Source organism: Pteropus vampyrus, unplaced genomic scaffold, assembly GCF_000151845.1.
Source record: "Pteropus vampyrus isolate Shadow unplaced genomic scaffold, Pvam_2.0 Scaffold4, whole genome shotgun sequence".
In the NCBI taxonomy this organism is placed as follows: Eukaryota; Metazoa; Chordata; class Mammalia; order Chiroptera; family Pteropodidae; genus Pteropus; species Pteropus vampyrus.
Window position 1 is genome coordinate 15,130,299 of NW_011888785.1, and position 19,506 is coordinate 15,149,804.

Below are 19,506 nucleotides of genomic sequence, written 5' to 3' on the forward strand. Positions count from 1 at the left end.
AAATCCTATGAATGTCCACTGCAGTCATATGCTACTTTATTTATGCTACAGTGTCTGGCTATAATGCTTTCTTGGAGTAGTCAATGAAGAAATATTTGTGATTAATGAAAAGCTGAGTAGTTTAACTATATAGGAAATAAATGGGAAGTTACAGAATTCAGCACCTACATAGTAGGTCAATATCTGATGAGCACAAATCAGGATTTAAACAGGAATGAAATTTGGGAACGGAAAGTTCTAAATCAATGATACCACTTAAAGTAGTTATTACTGTCCTTCCTCTTAGGCAGAGTATTGTCATTTTTTTCCCTATGTGGACCAAGATGTCCCCTTGCTTTTTCTTTCTACAGTCCCATTTTCTGAGAAAAGTAAAAATCACCAGATCAGAGCATTTTTATCTCCACTTCTTCTTTGTTGAAATAAACGCATCATCCCAATTATCACCACAGTCCAAGCACCTCTAGTTTACATGCCTTAAGTGACTATTCCCCATTCTCTGCAGAAACTTGAGATTAAACTAGAAGGATCTATATGCTTTCTCCTTTGGGGATCATTCTACCATACAGTATGTCATTATCTATATTAAGAAACCTATTCTAAGGAAACAAAGAAATTCCAGATATATAAGTAATAAGTTCTTAGGTAATTGCTAAAGATAACTAAGGTATTTTCATAACCTTTTGAGACTTCCCATAAAATTTTCCTCGATGTGGAAACAAGATACTGATGCGATTGGACCCATAATCTGACCGGTTAGCACATCTCTTAAATTTTTGAAAGGGACAACTAAACACTGAACTCAGAATTTAAGGAAGATTGTCCTGGTCATTTGTATAGAAACAGCCGGAACCAAGTAAGTGAAGGCGGGTGAAAAAGACCAGGATGCAAGATGTTGAGAATTAAAAAAGAGCACAAATCTAAGAAAATTCTTATGTCTGCTCCAGCGGAATTTGTATGATAGATGGGAGGGGAAAATAGTACCACTGTGAGCAAGAGGGCTTCAAATAGGCAAAAATTCTAGCTCCCTGTTGCAACATACGGTGACATCCTCAGGGTGAGTTGTAAGATAGTGATTGTTTTGGCAACAGTCAGCAGGGCAACAGTCAAAGGCAACATGCCCCAGGGGAACAGCCTGAAACGTGTTCTCACTCCTAACTTCCTGCCCTAAAAATATATGGAATAGTTTCACATGTCCTAATTAAGGACAACCATGGAATGATTGAATTTTTACCCTTAATAATAACCATCACTGATTGAGTGGCTACCATATGAGGGCCACTAAATTAGGTACTCGACATATGCTGTCTCATATACCGTTCATATAATTTTTACAGATAAGGAACTGAAGCTCAGAGAGGTTTTATAATTTTTCCAGGATCTCATAGCAAATTAGTGGCAGAACTAGGAACTAAAGCTAAGGATACTCTACTCCAAGAACTCCCTCTATTTACTGAACCACAGTGTCTCAAAACAAATGTGCCAAAAGAGGGGACACTGGACGGATGATTTAAAAATAATGCCATTGTGAATTACATTGATGGGTGATTAGAATGATATTTCCTTTGGTGGCCTTCTGACTCACCAACGGCAAAGCAAAAAGCATTTTCATGATAATATTGTCACATTTAACAGATAAATATAGGGATATTTTGTCAATAGTAGTGGGAAATTCAAGTTGTAACTCTGACAACTTGGCCGTCATTTTGTAGATGTGTTTTCTTTATATAATTTAAAACTTCTGCTTGGAAAAATCAATTTATAACATATTACTTAAATGCCCCAAACAAAGGTTAATTAGACATACAGTAAGTCTTCACTTAATGTCATGAGTAAGTTCTTGGACATTGCGACTTTCAGTAAAAGGGTGTATAAGGAAACCAATTCTACCACCAGCTAATTTATATAAACAAGAGTTAAGTTCCTATGGCATATTTCTGGTCTCAAAAACATCACCAAACTTTTAAATGAAGACCCAAACACTTCTGATATTAAACATTGAAATAAATGTGACGTATGCGTACATTTAAGAAAGACGAATAAAAATAAGTAATTATTTTCCAACCTCTTTATTCCAGTTCAGGGTCACGGGTGGCCAGAGCCTCTCTTGGAAGCTCAGGGGCCAGGCAAGACCCACCCCGTGCAGGACACCCTTCCATCTCAGGGAGCACTTGCACCCTAACTCACTAATCCTGGGACAATGAGACATGCCTGTTCACCTCATGTACATATCGTTGGGATGTGGGAGGAAACCCGAGTCTTGCAGACATGGGAGAATGTGCAAACTTCACACACACAGTGGCCCTGGCTGGAATCAATCTTTTTTTTTTTCTTTCTCATCAACATTGTAAAGAAGCAATGTTGAATAAAATGATGTTATTCAAGGACCTGCTGTACAGTAGTTTCCTCCTTATTCTCTGTTTCACTTTCCGTGGTTTCAGTTACCCTCAGTCGACCGTCTGAATTATTAAATGGAAAATTCCAGAAATAAACAATTCATGTTTTAAATTGTATGCCTTTCTGCGTAGCATAATGAAATCTCGTGCCTCCGCACTCCCTCTCACCTAAGACGTGAATCATCCCTTTGTCCACGTTCTCCAGGCTGTATGTGCTCACTGTTACATAGTAGCTGTCTAGGTTATCAGATTGACTGTTGTGGCATCGCAGTGCTCCTGTTCAAGTAATCCTCATCTTACTTAATAATGGTCCCAAAGCTCAAGAGTAGTGATGCCGGCAATTTGGATATGCCAAAGAGAAGTTGTAAAGTACTTCCTTTAAGCGAAAAGTTGAAAGTTCTGGACTTAATAAAGAAAAAAAAAATCATATGCTGAGGTTGCTAAGATCTACAATAAGAATAAACCTTCTATCCATGAAATTGTGAAGGAAAAAGATATTTGTGCTCATTTTGATCTTCCTCTGATATGTTACCTAAAAGTCAATAGTAGCCTAACTCTCTGTCACGACACTTATGTCATTCACTCACTTCACCTTTCCACATCATTTTATCATCTCACATCATCACGAAAGGAAGGAAAAAAAGATGTTTTGAGGAAGAGAGACTACAGTCACATAACTTTTATTACAGTATATTTTTATAATTGTTTTATTTTATTATGAGTTATTGTTAATCTCTTACTGTGCCTATTTTAAAAATCAAAGTTTATCATATGTATGTATGTAAAGGAAAAAGCAGAGTACATATAAGGTTCTACACGATATGTGGTTTCAGGCATCCATTGGGGGGTCTCAGAACCTATTCCCCATGAACAAGGGGGAAGCACTGCTTCCCTGAGAGTTTGTTTGCCTTTTCCTTCCAGTAATGCTAATGTGATTTTCTGTGTTTCTCTTTTTGCTCTCGCTTCCAGAGCCAAATTTGACGCTGAACAACAAAAATATATATTAATCTATATGTTTAGAATACTTGCTTTCTCTTATTTTTCTTGATTCTTATTTTTATCATTCACTTATTTAATATCTATTTGTGTACCTAATACATGTCAGACCCTTTGCCAAGTAGATGCAAAGATGAACACAACTTGGTTCTCACCTTCAAGGACCTCATAGTCTAATGAGAAAATTTACATGAAACAAGTAACTGTAAGACAGTATAATAAATGCTATAGTAAAATATTGCCCACAGAATAGTAGTAGGACAAGACAGAAGGGTCAGATTGATAAGGAGTTTTAAATTGGATTTTTTTTTTTTTTTTTTTTTTATGCCTACAGAACCTGGTATTCCTAGGTGGTCCACCATCCAAGTACTAACCAGACCTGACCCCGCCTTAGCTTCTGAGATCGGGCATGTTCAGGGTGGCATGGCCGTAGACTTGTTGGATCTTAAAGTATGAGATTAAGTTTGATGGATGGGGGTTGACCGGGGGTAAGGTATTGGGAAAGAATCTTGCAGGTAAATTTGTAATTATTTTACTTTTATTAACCTTATTGGGAAGCTATATTTTGTTAAAAATTGCTTAAATCCTCCTGGAAAAGAGATGGGAGATGATAGAATAGATAGGCACATTTTCACCCCAATGGATTCTGAAGCAGTTGGGGCAAAAAAAAGAGTCAGTCAGCCAAACACAGCCTGATCACAGACTCTAGCATGAAAGGTACAATTACTTGCAAATCCAGAGCTATTAAATGTCCACTTCTTGAGGAAGTTTGAACCTTATCCTGTTCATCTTTCCTCATTGCTCTTTTTCTCCATAGTCATACCACGTATTTCTATGCTTCGACTGCTTTCCCTGGACATTAGCATAAGCCTCAACAGATTTTTTTAAATTTATTTACAAGTGGTTAATGCAATTCAGTCAGTCATTTCATCTTCCAACTGTGACTCTCCTTTTTCTTACATAAAGAAATGTACTCCCTTAAATGCTGAGGTAGTTGCATTGTATCATCGCCAAAGGTTATTGTTGCCAAAGGTGTACAAGTAGCCTGACTGTGTTCTAACCGTCCCATCTGTTCCTCATGCCTTGATGTTCTCTTTGCTTTGGGGTAAGAATGGCATAAAAAGCATGCACTTTGGAGTCAGATTCAACTTTGGATTCATGCTCATCTACTTACTAGCTGTGTCACCTTGAGCAATTTACCTAACCTCTCGGAACTTCAGTTTCCACATATGTAAAGGGATGACTAAAATCAGCCTTTCAGAATTGGTGAAATAATATATGCAAGAGTCTAGCATGTAGCCTGGCATATGGTGGCTTCAATACACTGAAGCTGGTACTGGAGTACTAATGGTTCTTCACTACTCATTACTGTTCACCATGCATGACGTTTCAAAGACAGACCTCATATGTGACAATGCCCCATAAGATTATACAGAAGCTGAATTTCCTGTAAGCAATGGAAGAATATATGGTTCAGGAAGAATTCTTTTTCTCTGTTGGGAGCAATATCTGTGGGGTTTGCTGATATATTCCGTCTCACTCGCAGCACTAAATTTTGAGTGCAGATTGCCTCCCAATTAGCCAGCCACTGACCTGTGTCAGCACAGAGGAGCCTGTCCCCCAGCACTACATATTCAGAGGGCACTAAAGCCCTCCCAGATTTAGCTTAATGGTCTTCAAAGTACACTGCTGTAGATTCTTTGTTGAGGACCTAAGATCCTGTACAAGGACACAGGTCTACAGGAACTACCTTAACAAGTGCCACTGCCACTTCAGTAAGAGCTTTCTGTGGTAGTGTGGAGCCAGCCTACCGCTGTGCTCTGGAAATATTTTCAGGCTGTAATAATGGAAAGCTAAGATAGTTTTATTTCTTCCATTAATTCAATTCCAGAGAGAGCCCTTTGTTCTAGATAGGGTCAGTGGAACCAAAAATAAATTTACAAAGTCAAAATATTCAGTCCTTAGTTCTACACCCTCTCCATCTTTTTTATGAACACCACAAAGTTCCTTAACCTGACCACTGTTCCAACATGCAATAGCCAAAGCCACATCGCCACGGCAATCCCTTACGTTTCTTTATCTCTCTATCTTGATTTCTTCCTACCAATCCTCAGCTCACCTTCACTCCCTCCTGACAGTCACTGTTATGGTGACCTAAACCTTATCCAGGCAGTTTCTCCTCAGTATTTCCCATCAGTCCAGCCCACATCCCTGTTCATGAAGCAGCATTGATAGCTTCAACATTCTATTTTTAACCTTGTTGGAAGGAAGTAGAGGGAGGGTATGGGAGGCTTTGTGGGACAGTATTTATAAAGTCTACAATAATGTACAAGTCATGTCTTAGGCCTTCACATTCACTCACCACTCACTCCTTGACACCTAACAATGCATAACTCAGACTGTATCCCAGTCGTTAAGCGACACATGACTGTATTGTCACAATCAGATTCATTTTTATTAACCTTTTCTCCTGGTCTCAAAAATTTTGTTTCAAGGGCATTATAGTGACTGAATATCGTGTTTACTTTTAAAGGATTTCATGAAAAGTCCTTCATTCTTTCCACATTCCCATATCCGCTTTTCCAGAGATTTCAGCTTCCCTTCCCTCCTACCTAGGCAACCTCTCTCTAACTGCCAAGTCTTCTCAAAGTCAAGATCCTACCTTTCTTGTTTTGTTGTCCACGTTGGAACATTAGAGAGCTAAATAAATAACAACTATTACACAGTCAGCATGAATGTGTTCAACAAATACCTGAGGTATTATCCCTAGACTTTAATTACACTGAATCTCTGGACATGGGATGTATAAACAGAGGGCTGGCTACAAAATAATAAAATTATATTTTGGCTGCTCTAAATACGCAATAGGCTGTTAACATGAATGAATAGCCAAGGCGTTCCCATCCTCTTAAGAGCAGAGCTTCACCTGTCACTCGCACCAGGGATCATATGAAAAGGCTAGGCATAGTTCAAAGACTAACCCATCTAAGAGACATATAGATTGGTGGTTACTAGCAGGGAAGGGGGTCGGGGTAGGGCAAAATGAGTAGAAAGGATCGATGTATGGTGACCACTGAAAACTTGACCTTTGGTGGTGAGCACACTATAGTGTATACAGATGTAGAATTATAATATTGTACACCTGAAATATATAATGTTGTAAACCAATGTTACCTCAATAATAATTATTTCTATTAACATAAAAAAAAAAAGACTAGCCCACTATAATTTTCCTTCCCCTGCAACATCAACTACAGCCAAACTGCTAAAACCTCTCAGGTGAAATTCCTTAGCAGGGGTAGGTTGTGCTGCACAGTCCCTTGCCTGTGTAAATGTGTTGCTTCCTAATTATTATATAGATCTGGCTCTGTCTCCTTAACTGATCTCTAGGCTCCTAGAAAGTGCTTTTTCCTTCTTTTTTATTCCCTCACAATATTAAGTACTTAATCTGTGCTCAAGAATAACTCGTTTTGACTTGAAAAGCCACAAAAATGATCATTTCTGCCTGTAAGGTTTTGGCTAACTTTTCATTTCTTTTTTAAATTATTTATTATTATTTATGTCTATAGCACCTGGTCTTCCTAGGTGGTCTCCCATCTAAGTACAAACCAGGCCCAACCCTGCTTAGCTTCCAAGATCAGACATCAGGCTCGTTCAGGGTGGCATAGCCATAGACCATGGACCATGGCTCCACTGGGGTGTGAACCCAGGACCTTCTGTTTGTAAAGCAGATGTGCTAACCGCTACACTATGGAACCATGTCCTCGTTTCTTTTTTTAAATGTTTTCAAATTGTGTGTATAAAATATTTCCAACATACAGAAAAGAACCAAAAGATAATATAATACTTAAGAATCCAGTACCTGGATTAAACAGATGTTAATATTTTGTCATATTTTCATTAATCCTCTCTTTTGAGTTTTAATGTTAAAAACACAGAGAAAATCATCCCTAATCCTTCTCTCTCCCTCTACACTTCAAGATAAGCTATCTTTCAATTGATCAAGTTAATTCACCTCTCAGGTTTTTGACTACTATGTGTAGAATTATCTATAAACTATGTGTTATTGTTTCGTGTATTTAAATTTTTATATCCTCGCTGTTACTGTGTATCTTGCTGCAGCTTGCTTTTTTCATGAGATAGTCTATTTTTGAGATTCATCTGTGTTGATATTGGTGAATCATATTCATTGATTTTTAGCTCCTGAACAGCAGTCCGCAGGTACATCCACTCATTTCTCTTTGGAGCGGCATTTTGGCCACTCACACCTTCTTGCTGTTTTAAGCAGTGCTGCAGTAAACATTCATAAACTTTGCTCCTGGTGCGTGAACTTCCCAGGCAGAGTTTGGTGGATAACAGCTTAGGCTCCCAAGCCCAGTTGCCCACTCCAAATCCAAGCCCCACCACAAAGTCACAACGGTGTGATCTTGGGCGTGTTACTTAACTCCTCTGTGCCTCGGTGTCCTCTTTAGTAAAATTAGGATAATGATAGTATCTCCTTGAAGAGAATAAAGCAGTGAGAAAAGAGTCGTACGCAAAGTAAACACTCAGTATATGACAGCAGTTGTTATTGGGGCAGACACCTAGGAAGCAGGTCTGAGGATCTTTGACTTTACCAAGGATTGCCAGATTAATTTACAGTTGGTTGTACCAGTTTACACTCTAACCAGCACTATACGAGTGTTTGTCTCCCACATCTTCACCAGCACTTGGTAAGAACAGTGTGGCTTTCTAATCCTTTCAAATGCAAGAAGATAGAAGAAACTGAGACCATGGGTATTCTGATTCCAAGTATAGGGCTCTTTGCATCAAAAAGAATTGATAGTTATCTTATCTTAAATCTTTCATTCTCAACTCAAAACCTGAAGAGGGTCCCATCTTTCCCCAAGACAGTCACAACTTCTCTGTGTTTCAAGGCCTTCTATTAGTTGGCTCTCGACTCTTTCTCAAACCTATTTCCCAACACACTCTTAGCCACATTCTCACCACTCCACCACTAACATACCCTGGCTGATTTGTGAGTTTTCCAAGTTCATTCTCGCTTCCGTGCCTTTGTTTGTGCCATTCCCTTCTCTTAGACTTCTCTCCATTCTCCATCATCTCTCTAGGTCCTGTTCAAGTCTTATACATTCAGTTGATCACTTCAGTGTGCACTCTGAACTACCGTACTGGCTGTTTCTTCATGAAATATGACTCTATTGTACCTTCTCTTGAGTTGTCCTCAAATTATTACCCTATGCAACAAAATGAAGAGCAAATCACAGCAAGAAGTTGTCTGCTTGCTTTGTATTTTCTTATCAATTACTTATTATTATGTAGAAATTTTTTGATTACCCTTAGCCTAACACTGAATATATATCAGTCCCTCCATAAATATTTAATAACTGGTGAAATATGGAAGAATCAGAATTAATAGGAAATACAAAGTGTGAAGACTGGGAAGTTATGATAAAAATCAGTAGTCAAGATGATACCCTGTTAGACATGATAGAAAATTTAAATGACAAAGTTGTAAGGCAAACTGGTTAAAAAGATGCAGAGACAGAGATAAGTACCAGCCTGAACCATAGCTTTTTCTGTTCCTTCTATTGTGGCTCTGGCTTTCTGGGACTCTGAAAAACAAGGGAAGCGACATCTATCACTACTTAACTAATGATCTTTCTCATGCTCGGAAATAATCAGTATTATCTGCAAATGGTGATTACATTGTGTGCTCATGCAGCCAAAGTTTTATTTAGCATTTTACGAAATGATGCAAAAGATTGTGTGCATATTCAATTTTCAAAATTTAATGAGCACCTTGGTAGAGAGATATCAAGAAGATCATGACTCCTGCTTTTGGGGAGCTGAAATTGTGTGTAGTTAGGGCAAAATGCTCATATCTATGCACAAGTTAAAAGGTCCTTTGCAGAGCAACATGTGAACAAATGCAAGTTCATATAACACTGTATGTATTTCTATGTTGAGGTGATAAAAAGGAATAAAAAGAATTAGGTGGAAATTTTCCAAAACAAAATCAGTGAAAAAGATGAACTTAATTCCATGGAAAAGAAGGAAGAAAACATTCTAGTACATGCAAGGTCATGGAAGTGCAAGCAAATACCTTATCATATTGTACTTGATAGAGCATATATTAGTAGTAGTAGTAGTAGTTATTAGTTTTAATATTCTCATTTGATAGTAGGAGATGCCTGGGCATTTAAATTAACTTTCCCTACATCACACAGTGAGTTACTGGCACAGCTAAAACAATTTTAGGATATTTTGGGAACAGTTTCATCATAAAACACTGAAGCTGTATATTTTTTCAATACATGCGAGTACTCCTAGGTACTTCTTGGAAAACAATGAGTAGAAACTCAAATACATTCTTAAAATGCTTTCTTCACAAATATTGCAAATGACAGGACAAGGAGACTTTTTATTCCCCTAGAGTGGGACATCAGAAAGCATTGGTTTTAAATCATTAACAATATTTCCTGAGGGAGAATATAGACTTCCAGCCTGTGCCAGAATTCCGCATTACTACCCAAATTCAAAGATTAAGGGTGTGTTTTGCCCACATCCTACATTTTTGGGAACACTAGCCCTGCCATTATGTAAGGTCTACTGAGAAGGATAACATGACTCTTCATCAGCAAACCCATATTCTTATCCCTTATATATTTAAATATGTTCTTTGTTCTTTATTCAAAATGACAGATTATCACTCAGATTAACACACATCTATTTATGCCTGCTCTTATAAATGGTAGCACTTCCACAAGACAGAAGAATCTCTTGGAATGACCAGTATATTTGTTTCAATCATCTGCAGAGCCATAAAATGGGAAGGATGCAGAACAGGGGAGTAGCTGTTTTTAAATATGATATAGTTTTCCTCCCAGGCCACTATCGAGAGCCTAGCACACTGCTGTATAGTATGGGCCTTTGTTGCGGCTTATATTTCCCACCTGTATTTCTTTTTCTTTTTCCAGCAACACTCTGTCTTTGTGCCAACTCCTAAATAACCATAAATTTTGTCCTTATAAACCTTAATGAATGCTTGGCCAAGATGCTGTAACTATTGGCTTCTACGTTGGAGCATAAATGGAAAGGGAAAAAAAAGTGTGCACTGTGAAAAACTGGATAAAATGGAAAAAAGATCACAGCAAACTCAAAGTCGCAATTTGCCTTTAATGTGAAGGAGGCCTTGTTTTCACGGTGTGGCAGCTTTCAGGGGTTTTAATCTCAAAGTGGCTGATCAATTTAAGGTAAGTGGCAGGCATTTGGCCTGGTTCCCAGGCTTTGCTTTGCTGCTCTGAGAAAAGAAAGGATTCAGTCAGACACACAGACAACAGGCATCATCAGCGGCTCCCACATTCCAAGCATTTTAACACAGATTAGGTTGGCATGATTCTACTGTTTACTGAAATCTCCTAGGTGTTGCATTTTTCCTTCTCCTTGCCCTGGTTATCCAAGATGGTTTTCTCAGGTCAGGACCTTTATATGCCAAATAGCTTGCAGGGCTAGGAAGGGAAAAAGAAGAGCATAGGTCAAGACTTCTGATTAAAATGCTATTTCACTTGCTTGCTCACTGCAAAATATGAGACTTCAGGCAGCAGGTAATTGAGCACTGAACTTTTTGCCTTAGGCGTACATTGAGACAGGAACTGTATTACATGCATTCCTGAGGAGAGGAAAAAACAAAGATAATTTCTTTAACAAGGACAAACTTAATTCAGCTAGTAATGCCCAACGGATTAACAGGGTGATTTGTAGTTATTTTCTCTTCAGAATTTATAAGCGTGAGCCTTACACATATGTTGAGCAATATTGTGACCAATATAGCCCATTTTAAAATTAACAGTTTCACATTAAGTATTTTGTTTTTTCAAAATAGTTAATATTAAACGGACTCCACAAGTCCTTTACCACAATCTCATTTGCCTGGCAAAAGTGAATTTTCTTAATCTATTTGACCTATAACCTAAGTTCAATAAAATATGCATTCAGTTGATTAGACCAAAAAAATGTATAAGCTGTCTCTTACATGTTTCTGGCTGCATCATGCTTTATGGAAATTTTGTATTTTTAAATATTTTTTCACAGTTTTAAAATATACTTTGTACTATAGTCGAGTCAATCCTTTAATCATTCTCATGGCAGAGTTCCTCAATTTTTTTTCTCTAAAAGTTTTATCAAAATAAATAACTAATATGGATTTTTAAAAATAATTCTCTAGCTAGTAAACTTTTCAAAAGCAATGTCAAATCATTATACTCACTATACACAGAAATGCCTTCTTAATATTTCATAAATTTACATTGACATATTTCTTCTAAATCTAACATTGCTGTAATTGAGTAATTTGTATTTTGAATATGTATTCTTATCTGTAAGCGCTAGCTTAGAAACTAATGCAATTATATGCATTTATTTTAATTTCAGTTGCTGTATATGCAAGTGTGTTTTTTAAAAAATAAATATGACTCCTCATTGATTAAAGAAAATAAAGGAAATAAATCAGAAGCAGATAGCAGCCATCCTTGTGCTTCTGATTTACATCAACATGTAATGCCTGGAACTGCAGCAGCCATCTTGCAGCCATGAACAGAGCTAGACTAAGAGACCTAGCTAGCATGTTGAGGATGGCAGACAGGGAAGATGAAAAGAACATGGTTCTCGTTGAGCCATAGAACCAACAATTGTGGGGCCACCCTATCAGGTCTTCTTATGAGATAATAAAGTCCCTTTTATTCACTCAACAGTATTTATTAAGCACCATGTGAGATGCTCTAGGTGCCCTGTTCAAGGTGCCTGGACTATCTCAGTAAACAATGTACACGTGAACCCCGCCTTTGTGGAACTAACATTCTAGCCTAGAGAGAAAATAAACTAAAAATATAAAATTCTACAGTATTTTAGGAGGCAGTAAGTGAGAAAAATGTAAACATAGAGCATGGTTAAAGGATTGTTGGGATCGAGGGGAAAGGTTTTGATGATGAGTCAAGGGAGGGTTGGTCAGCCTCACTGAGGAAGTAGATTTGAGCAAATGAAGGAAATGAAGGAGTTATTCTTTAAGGCAGTAGGAGATGGGTTTAGGAGGTTTTCATTTTCTTATTGTTGAAAATCCTCTAAATGAGAGAGAAAGGCAGAGAGAGAGAGAGAGAGAGAGAGAATGAATTAGGAATATATCTAATGCCAGTTCCATATAGATTCCTCCCAGTTCTCAGAATGGCTAAAATTTAAAAAATTGACGATACCAAGTGTTGTGACGATATAGAGATGCCAGAAACTCATACGAGTATAAATTGCTATAACTACTTTGAAAATTTTGTTGCCAGTAAAGTTAAGCATATGCCTATCCTATGACTCAACAATTAAACCCTTAGATATAAATCCAAAAGAAATACATGCACATGTGCGCAAAAGATAGTTATAAGAGTGTTCTTAGTACGTTATTCTTAATAGTACAAAACTAGAAGCAACCCAAGTGTTCATTAACAATAGAATGGATAAAGTGTGGTACATATGCATAATGAACTACTATACTGCAATGAAGAAAACTATTTGTGTAACAGCATGGATGAATCTCAAAGATATAACATTTAGCAACAAAAAGAGGACATGCTATATAATCTCACTTACATAAAATTCAAAAACAAGCAACGGTTACTTATGGTGAGAGAAATCTGTGTATTGGTTTCCTTTGGAGAATAAAAGCACAGAGTAGGCCTCTGTAGTGTGGGTAATGTGCAGTATCTTGCTTTGTGTGATAATCAAGCTGTAAACTTAAGATTTATGCCCTATTCAGTGCATATGTTAAATTTAACTTTAATAACTAAAACAAAAGATATGTGATTGCCTAAATCAACCAACCATAAGTTAAAGCCATGAGCCATAAAAATTTCTGGGTTACTTTTAATCTGATCATTGTAATAAAGAGGGAATTATTTCTTTTACATAACCGTTCTGGTAGAGTCACTATACATGAATCTTGAAACTAAGATACAATGACCTCTAATTTCTAAGACTCCAAGCTATCATTTATTTCTCTAAGATAAATGATGAGAACCTCCTCATACTAAGATTCACTCTTACTGCAGACAGTACAATGTTCTTCCTATGCCTGAGAAATTAGTAATAATAATAGCTAATATTTTAGGGACCCTTACTATGCGCCAGAACCATAGTGAGTGCTTGCATGCATTAACATATTTAAGTCTCCCACAAACCATATAAGATAGATATTACTAAGCTACTTTACATATGAGAAAATAAGTTGAGAAAACTTAATATTTCCCAAGGTCATTGTATCAGTCAATATCCTTAGTAACATTTAAAAGAAACCAAAAGTTTGGTTTAAGCAAAAAAGAATGTACTAAAAGGTTACTGTGTAACTCCCAGAATTGCCGGTATGGCCTAGTGGAGGACTCATCAATCATGAACAACACCCCGAACCAAGTTAGAGGAAATTAATGCCCAGCACTGGACACTGTGACCCCCCACCCCTCTGCCATTCTGCCAGCCTTGGAACCCACAAGGATGACTCTAAGTCTCCACTGCACCAGTCACATTAAGAGCACAAGATTCACATCATGAGTCAAAAAAACAATCACAAGTCTAGGAGTGTCAAGCAAAGATTCGAACCCAGTCAGCTTGGCACCAACACCCAGGGGCTCAACTACTATGCTAGACTGAATCCAAATGCATGTTACTTTTAAGGACTGGGTAAAGCAAGCAAGTATTAAAAAGTCCAACAACACTTCATGCCACCATATCATATAGGTCAGAAAGCTTCCATGATTTGTTGCTTGGCTGATTTAGGAAACAATAAAACCAATGTATGCAAATTGGGCTTCTGAAATCACCAGTTGCTTTAATGAAGGCCAGAGAGAGGAGCTGGTATGACAGCTCATCCAGAGCCATCACTGCACCATGTGAGGCCATGTGGCTGCATGCTGACTCAGATTGGTGGTGGAGAAGGAGAGCCAAGTCTGAATCACCAAGACCACATCCCGTCCCTCCCTCATTTTTTTCTTTTTAGAAGCTGCCCATCGGTGTTCTTGAGATCTCCACCCAAAGCATGGGGCTCAGGTATTTGCAGCAAATGTCTATAAACCTAAGAAGTCCCATTTTCCAGGAACATTTGGCCTTGGTTCTTTTAGTGGCGTCTGTGTGTGAAGTTGACTATGACTAATATGAAACTGACAGTCTGTGCATGGAGACTCTGATCAATTTCAGTCATTTATTTTTCACTGTGTTTTGGTGGGCACAAACTAACATCTAGCAGCACGTAGACTTGCCTTTAACACATTTTTTTAGCTTATTTGAAAAAAAATTTTAATCTAAACACACAGTGTCAGCTAGATAATAACTTGGGGGAAATGAGAATTGTGTCACAGACATATATTCATTATAGCCAAAGACTAAGCAGGCATTTCATCCTGCTCTGATTCATCTTAGAAAAAAGTGTGGTAGGCACTTCAAAATCTTTCCTCATTTACTTTCAAATAAAGAGTAAGAAGAAAGATCTTTTTTTTTTATTTTTGGTAAAGGCAGTTTACTAAAATTAGAATATGTTGGGGCTTTTTTGTTTTGTTTTGTTTGGGGTTTTTATGGTTTCCACTGAAGATAGTAGTGGGAGTTAGGATTACAAAACCTGAGGTGGTCAGTATATGGAGGAATTCGAAAGTTCAGACTAAAGAATCTGAACATTATTCTGTATACAGGGAGTAATTCATAAAGTTTTTTTAAAATCTAATTTATTTTTAATGATTTTTAAGTCTAATACAACAAACATAGTTACCACGCAATCCAATGCAGATTTACACATGCAAATCATGTGTAAACTTAATTTATAAAATATTAAAGCAAAATTTGTGTAATCACCATATGTGACAAGATGGAGGTGGTAGCTAGTATTATGGTGGTAACCATTTTGCAATTTATAAATGTGTGAAAATTAATAAACAGAAACCTCATTTAAAACAGAATCAAGAAGCTAGAAGAGAAGGCATTCATATACATGTCACTCAATGCACATTACTGACCCCAGCCGGAAGAGACATACCTTGCATCTTCAACTTCCACAGGAAGTGATTCTAAATTAGTCTCAGCAAGAAGAAAAGATTCTTCCTTGTCCAGTAACGTGTCAGCAAATGGGAGACTGCCATAATTTACCAATGAAAAGTCACTATACTTTGAACTTTCAGTTTCCTCCAATGGACTCTTCATTTACAACAGCTCTTCCCAAGCCCATAAGAGTGTTCCTTTCCTTTCTTTCTCTGGTCTTGTAAGTGGTTCGCCATTAGACCACACATTCTGAATTGCAATTCTTTCTTGTTCCCGAATAACATATTTTGCTGGAGAAATATCCAGCTGTCTATTTGTTAAAGATCAACAAATGTATCAAATTAACATGTTGTACACCTTACACAATGTTGTATATCAATTGTACCTCAACAAAGCTAAGAAAAAAAAGAGAAATATAAGACTTCCAGCACTTCAGAAAGTTCCCTAGTGGCATTTTTTTTTTAAAGTATGAGAATAAAGACAAAACATAAGACAAGTATTTTTAGTTTAACATGTCATTACTTTCGAGGTCAAAAAGTCCAAGATAACAGAGTCCTAGGAGTCTCCAGACTTCACCTCCCCAATCTCAACACCCTAACTATTCCACCCAAGGTAGTCACTACCCTAACTTTTGGAATACTCATTATTTCTTTGCTTTTCTTTTTGGTTTTACTACCTACATATGCATCCCTAAATAAGGTAGTTTAGCTTTGCCATTTTTGAACTTTGTTTAAATGGAATCACACTTTATGTTTTCTTTGGCTTTTGGTTATTTTGCCCAACATATTTTTTGAGACAGTCATGTTGGTGTTTGTAACTAATAATCCATTTACTTTCTTTATTGTAAATATTCCATTGCATGAATATATCACAAATTATTTATCCATGCTATAGTTGTTAGACATTCGAGTTGTTTCCAGCAGGGGCTGTTGTCAACAATGGTATACATGTGTGTGTGTGTGTGTGTGTGTGTAAGAGGAAAAGAGAGGGAGAGAATTAGATCTATCTAGCAGTAGTTACCACTCTACCCCCACTAGATTGGCTATAATCAGATAATAACGAGTATTGGTAAGGATGTGGAGAAATTGGAAGTCTCATACACTGCTGGTGGCAATGTAAAACAATGCAGTCATTTTGGAAAAGAGAATGGCAGTTCCTCAAAAAGTTAAACATAGTTACCACGCAATCCAACAATTCTACTCCTAGGTATATACTCAAAAGAAGTGAAAACATATGTTTACACAAAAACTTCTACAGGCATGTTTATAGCACCACTATTCATAACAGCCAACAAGTAGAAACAACCCAAATGTCCATCAACTAATGAATTGATATCCATACAATGGAATATAATTCAGCAATAAAAAATAAAGTACTAATGCATGTACAACATAGATGACCTTTGCAAACATGCTAAGTGAAGGAAGCCTGTCACAGAAGATCACACATTGTATGATTACATTTACATGAAATGTCCAGAATAGGCAAATTTATAGAAACAGAACATAAATTAGTGATTGCCTAGGGCTGGACGGGAAGTAGGGGATAGAAATAGGAAATAACTACTAACGGGTACAAAGATTTTTGAGGAGTGATGAAAATGTTCTGGAGTTAGCAGTGTTGGTTGCACACCTCCTTGAATATAGTACTGAAAACCACTGAATTGTACACTTAAATAGGTGAAGTATATGGATATGAATTATAGCTCAATAAAGGTGTTTTTTTTTAATAACGCAATAAAATTAAGTTAAAAATTGGATGGTAGAAAGACTGCCCAGCCATAGCCCTACAGTGAGTGGAACAGGATAACTACAAAAGTACACTATTGTTGGATAAATAGAAGCTAGCTAACTCTTACATCCAAGCCTTGATCTAAAACCCAAAGATTTCCAAATTTTTCTCCTACAGCATTATAACCTCAAATTGAATTCGGTATAACACAATTTAGTATAACCAAAGCTTTGGATCATTCTCTGGGAGTTTTGGCAGACTAGAAGACTGAACAAGAGTAAAAGTGTAAAAGTCAGAGATGGGGTCACTTTTAAACAGAGGTGGACAAGCTGAAGGGCAAAAAAGAAGTCTCAGTTTCAGGCTCTGAATTGCAGCTGTATCTGCAAGTCAAACATGGTTTCTATATTCACTACCCATTGAAAAGATTGTTGGTCAATAGTAATGACTGTGTGCTTACTGCATGCCACACACTGCGTGTGCTAGAGGCTGGAGCCATAACAATGAGTAAGACAAGTTCTCTGCCTCTGAGAAGTTCTTGGCCTGAAGGGAAGCAAATAATTACACTAAAGTAATAGATGAATGCTATGGTGGCAGTCTGGACCAAGGACTGTGGGGCAGAGAGGAAGGAACAACTTACTTTGTGTGAGTAAAGCTAAGAAAGCTTCCTGCGAAGGTGACCTTCCAAGGAGGTGTGGTGGAGAATGAACAGAAAATGTCTGCAACACACTCGAGGCATTTTTACCATACATATGTAATTCTTGTTATGTTTTTAAGCCTGTGCTTATAGTCTGCCCTTATCTAAAAACCAAGCAGAAACAAATAAATACCAAAAAGGGCTATAAAGCTATTCAGAGAATAATAGCCATGAGTACATAGTTTGAGACATTTACAGGCATACTTTATCCTTCATTTTTAATAAAAACATAGATAATTAAGAAAATAATCTATTGTCAACCCTAATTTATCTGCTAATAGTTAAGATTTTTCTGTTTTATTTTGCTCTATCAAACATTAGGCCCATTTCTGTATAAAAGACTAGGCTGAATCACAAAATCAATTACCTACAGGGCTAGAAGTGACTCCAATATGTACTCTATACATCTAGACTTCACGCCTGCCTGGGTTTAATTATTCTTGGTTTAATTTTTTTCTTTTCTAAAATAGTTTAGAAAGATTTTCCATGACTTCCCTTGATAATCTGTCTTTTGTCATCTTTGGTCTTAGATGTCATCTGTTAAGTGGAACAAAGTGGAGTTTTAATGTGCAATTACTCATAAAACAAACTGGCAACCCAGAAGAATACTAGGATGTGATGTCTCAAAAGCTTGAATTCCTCTGAAACAGGAGCTTATCAACAAATGGCCTGTAAACCAGTTTTGGCCCCCAAATATTTTGCTCCATCTCTGAATGAACTAAGTGCTTTTATCTCAGTATGATTTGTCAAGCAATTACAAAGACACCCTACCATTTGATTTCCAGGCTGACCATCTCCTGCTGTGATAAAATTGAAATTTCTTCTTATCAGTTTAGTGGGAAAGGGGCAAAACCATGATAACAGGAAGAAAACTTTTATTTTAGAAAAAAAAATAAAGTATGCCCTCACAGAAGAGAATTTTCTTCTCTTACACCCTTGGACTTTATTGCTAATGTCCTGGGAACAAACAAGCGCTCTTTCTCACATCCTATGCCTGGTTGCATTTTAAATTAGCCAAGCAGATTTACTACTTATATTTGAGGGTTCCCTGTGTTTTTCTGTAAATAACACTGTTATGTATGTTTTTCTTAAAACTATGTTTGCTGTTCAATAAGTATGATTTTAATTTCAAATCCTCTCTGCTTACTTTCTTAAGATTTAGTTTGTTTTAATTCCTTTAAATTAAATGTTTCAATTTTCCTGTACTCCACTACCCAGGGGGAAATGGCTTTGTTATACTAAAAAACAAACAAACAGAAACAAACAAACAAAAAACTACATATAGCTAAAATGCAAGATGGATTTTGAAGGTTCTTGGAAGCATTTCTCCCAATAGAATTTGTCCACAAATGGGAGCAGAACAATTTTAGACTTAAATTAGAACTGAAAGTTTACAGGTCTCCTGCTAGTGACATATCATAATTGTTTCATTGGAGGCCAACTGAGTCATTGGTTTTATGTGAGCAATTTCCTCATGGGCATGAAAGCAGAATGTTATTTCTTCTCAAATGAAAGGTTAATTGCATATGACAACCTAAAAATTGAGCAGAGAATTGGGGTGGAGGCCCAATTAGGGATCAGCAGGCTTGTGCCCCACCCAACACCAGTTCTGTCCCCACCCTCTACCCCCAGCAT

At 37.1% G+C, this 19,506-nt stretch overlaps 1 long non-coding RNA gene and 1 pseudogene across 1 annotated transcript in view; both read right to left on the bottom strand.

The window, feature by feature from the left end:
* Positions 1–6,949: 6,949 nt before the first annotated feature.
* Positions 6,950–7,065, bottom strand: LOC111743010 (annotated as a pseudogene).
* Positions 7,066–10,545: 3,480 nt separating this feature from the next.
* Positions 10,546–19,506, bottom strand: part of LOC105294472 — a 47,638-nt gene continuing 38,677 nt past the window's right edge. The window contains exon 2 of the long non-coding RNA XR_896066.2: positions 10,546–10,897. This is a non-coding gene — a long non-coding RNA (uncharacterized LOC105294472). The remainder of the gene's footprint in view (positions 10,898–19,506) is intronic.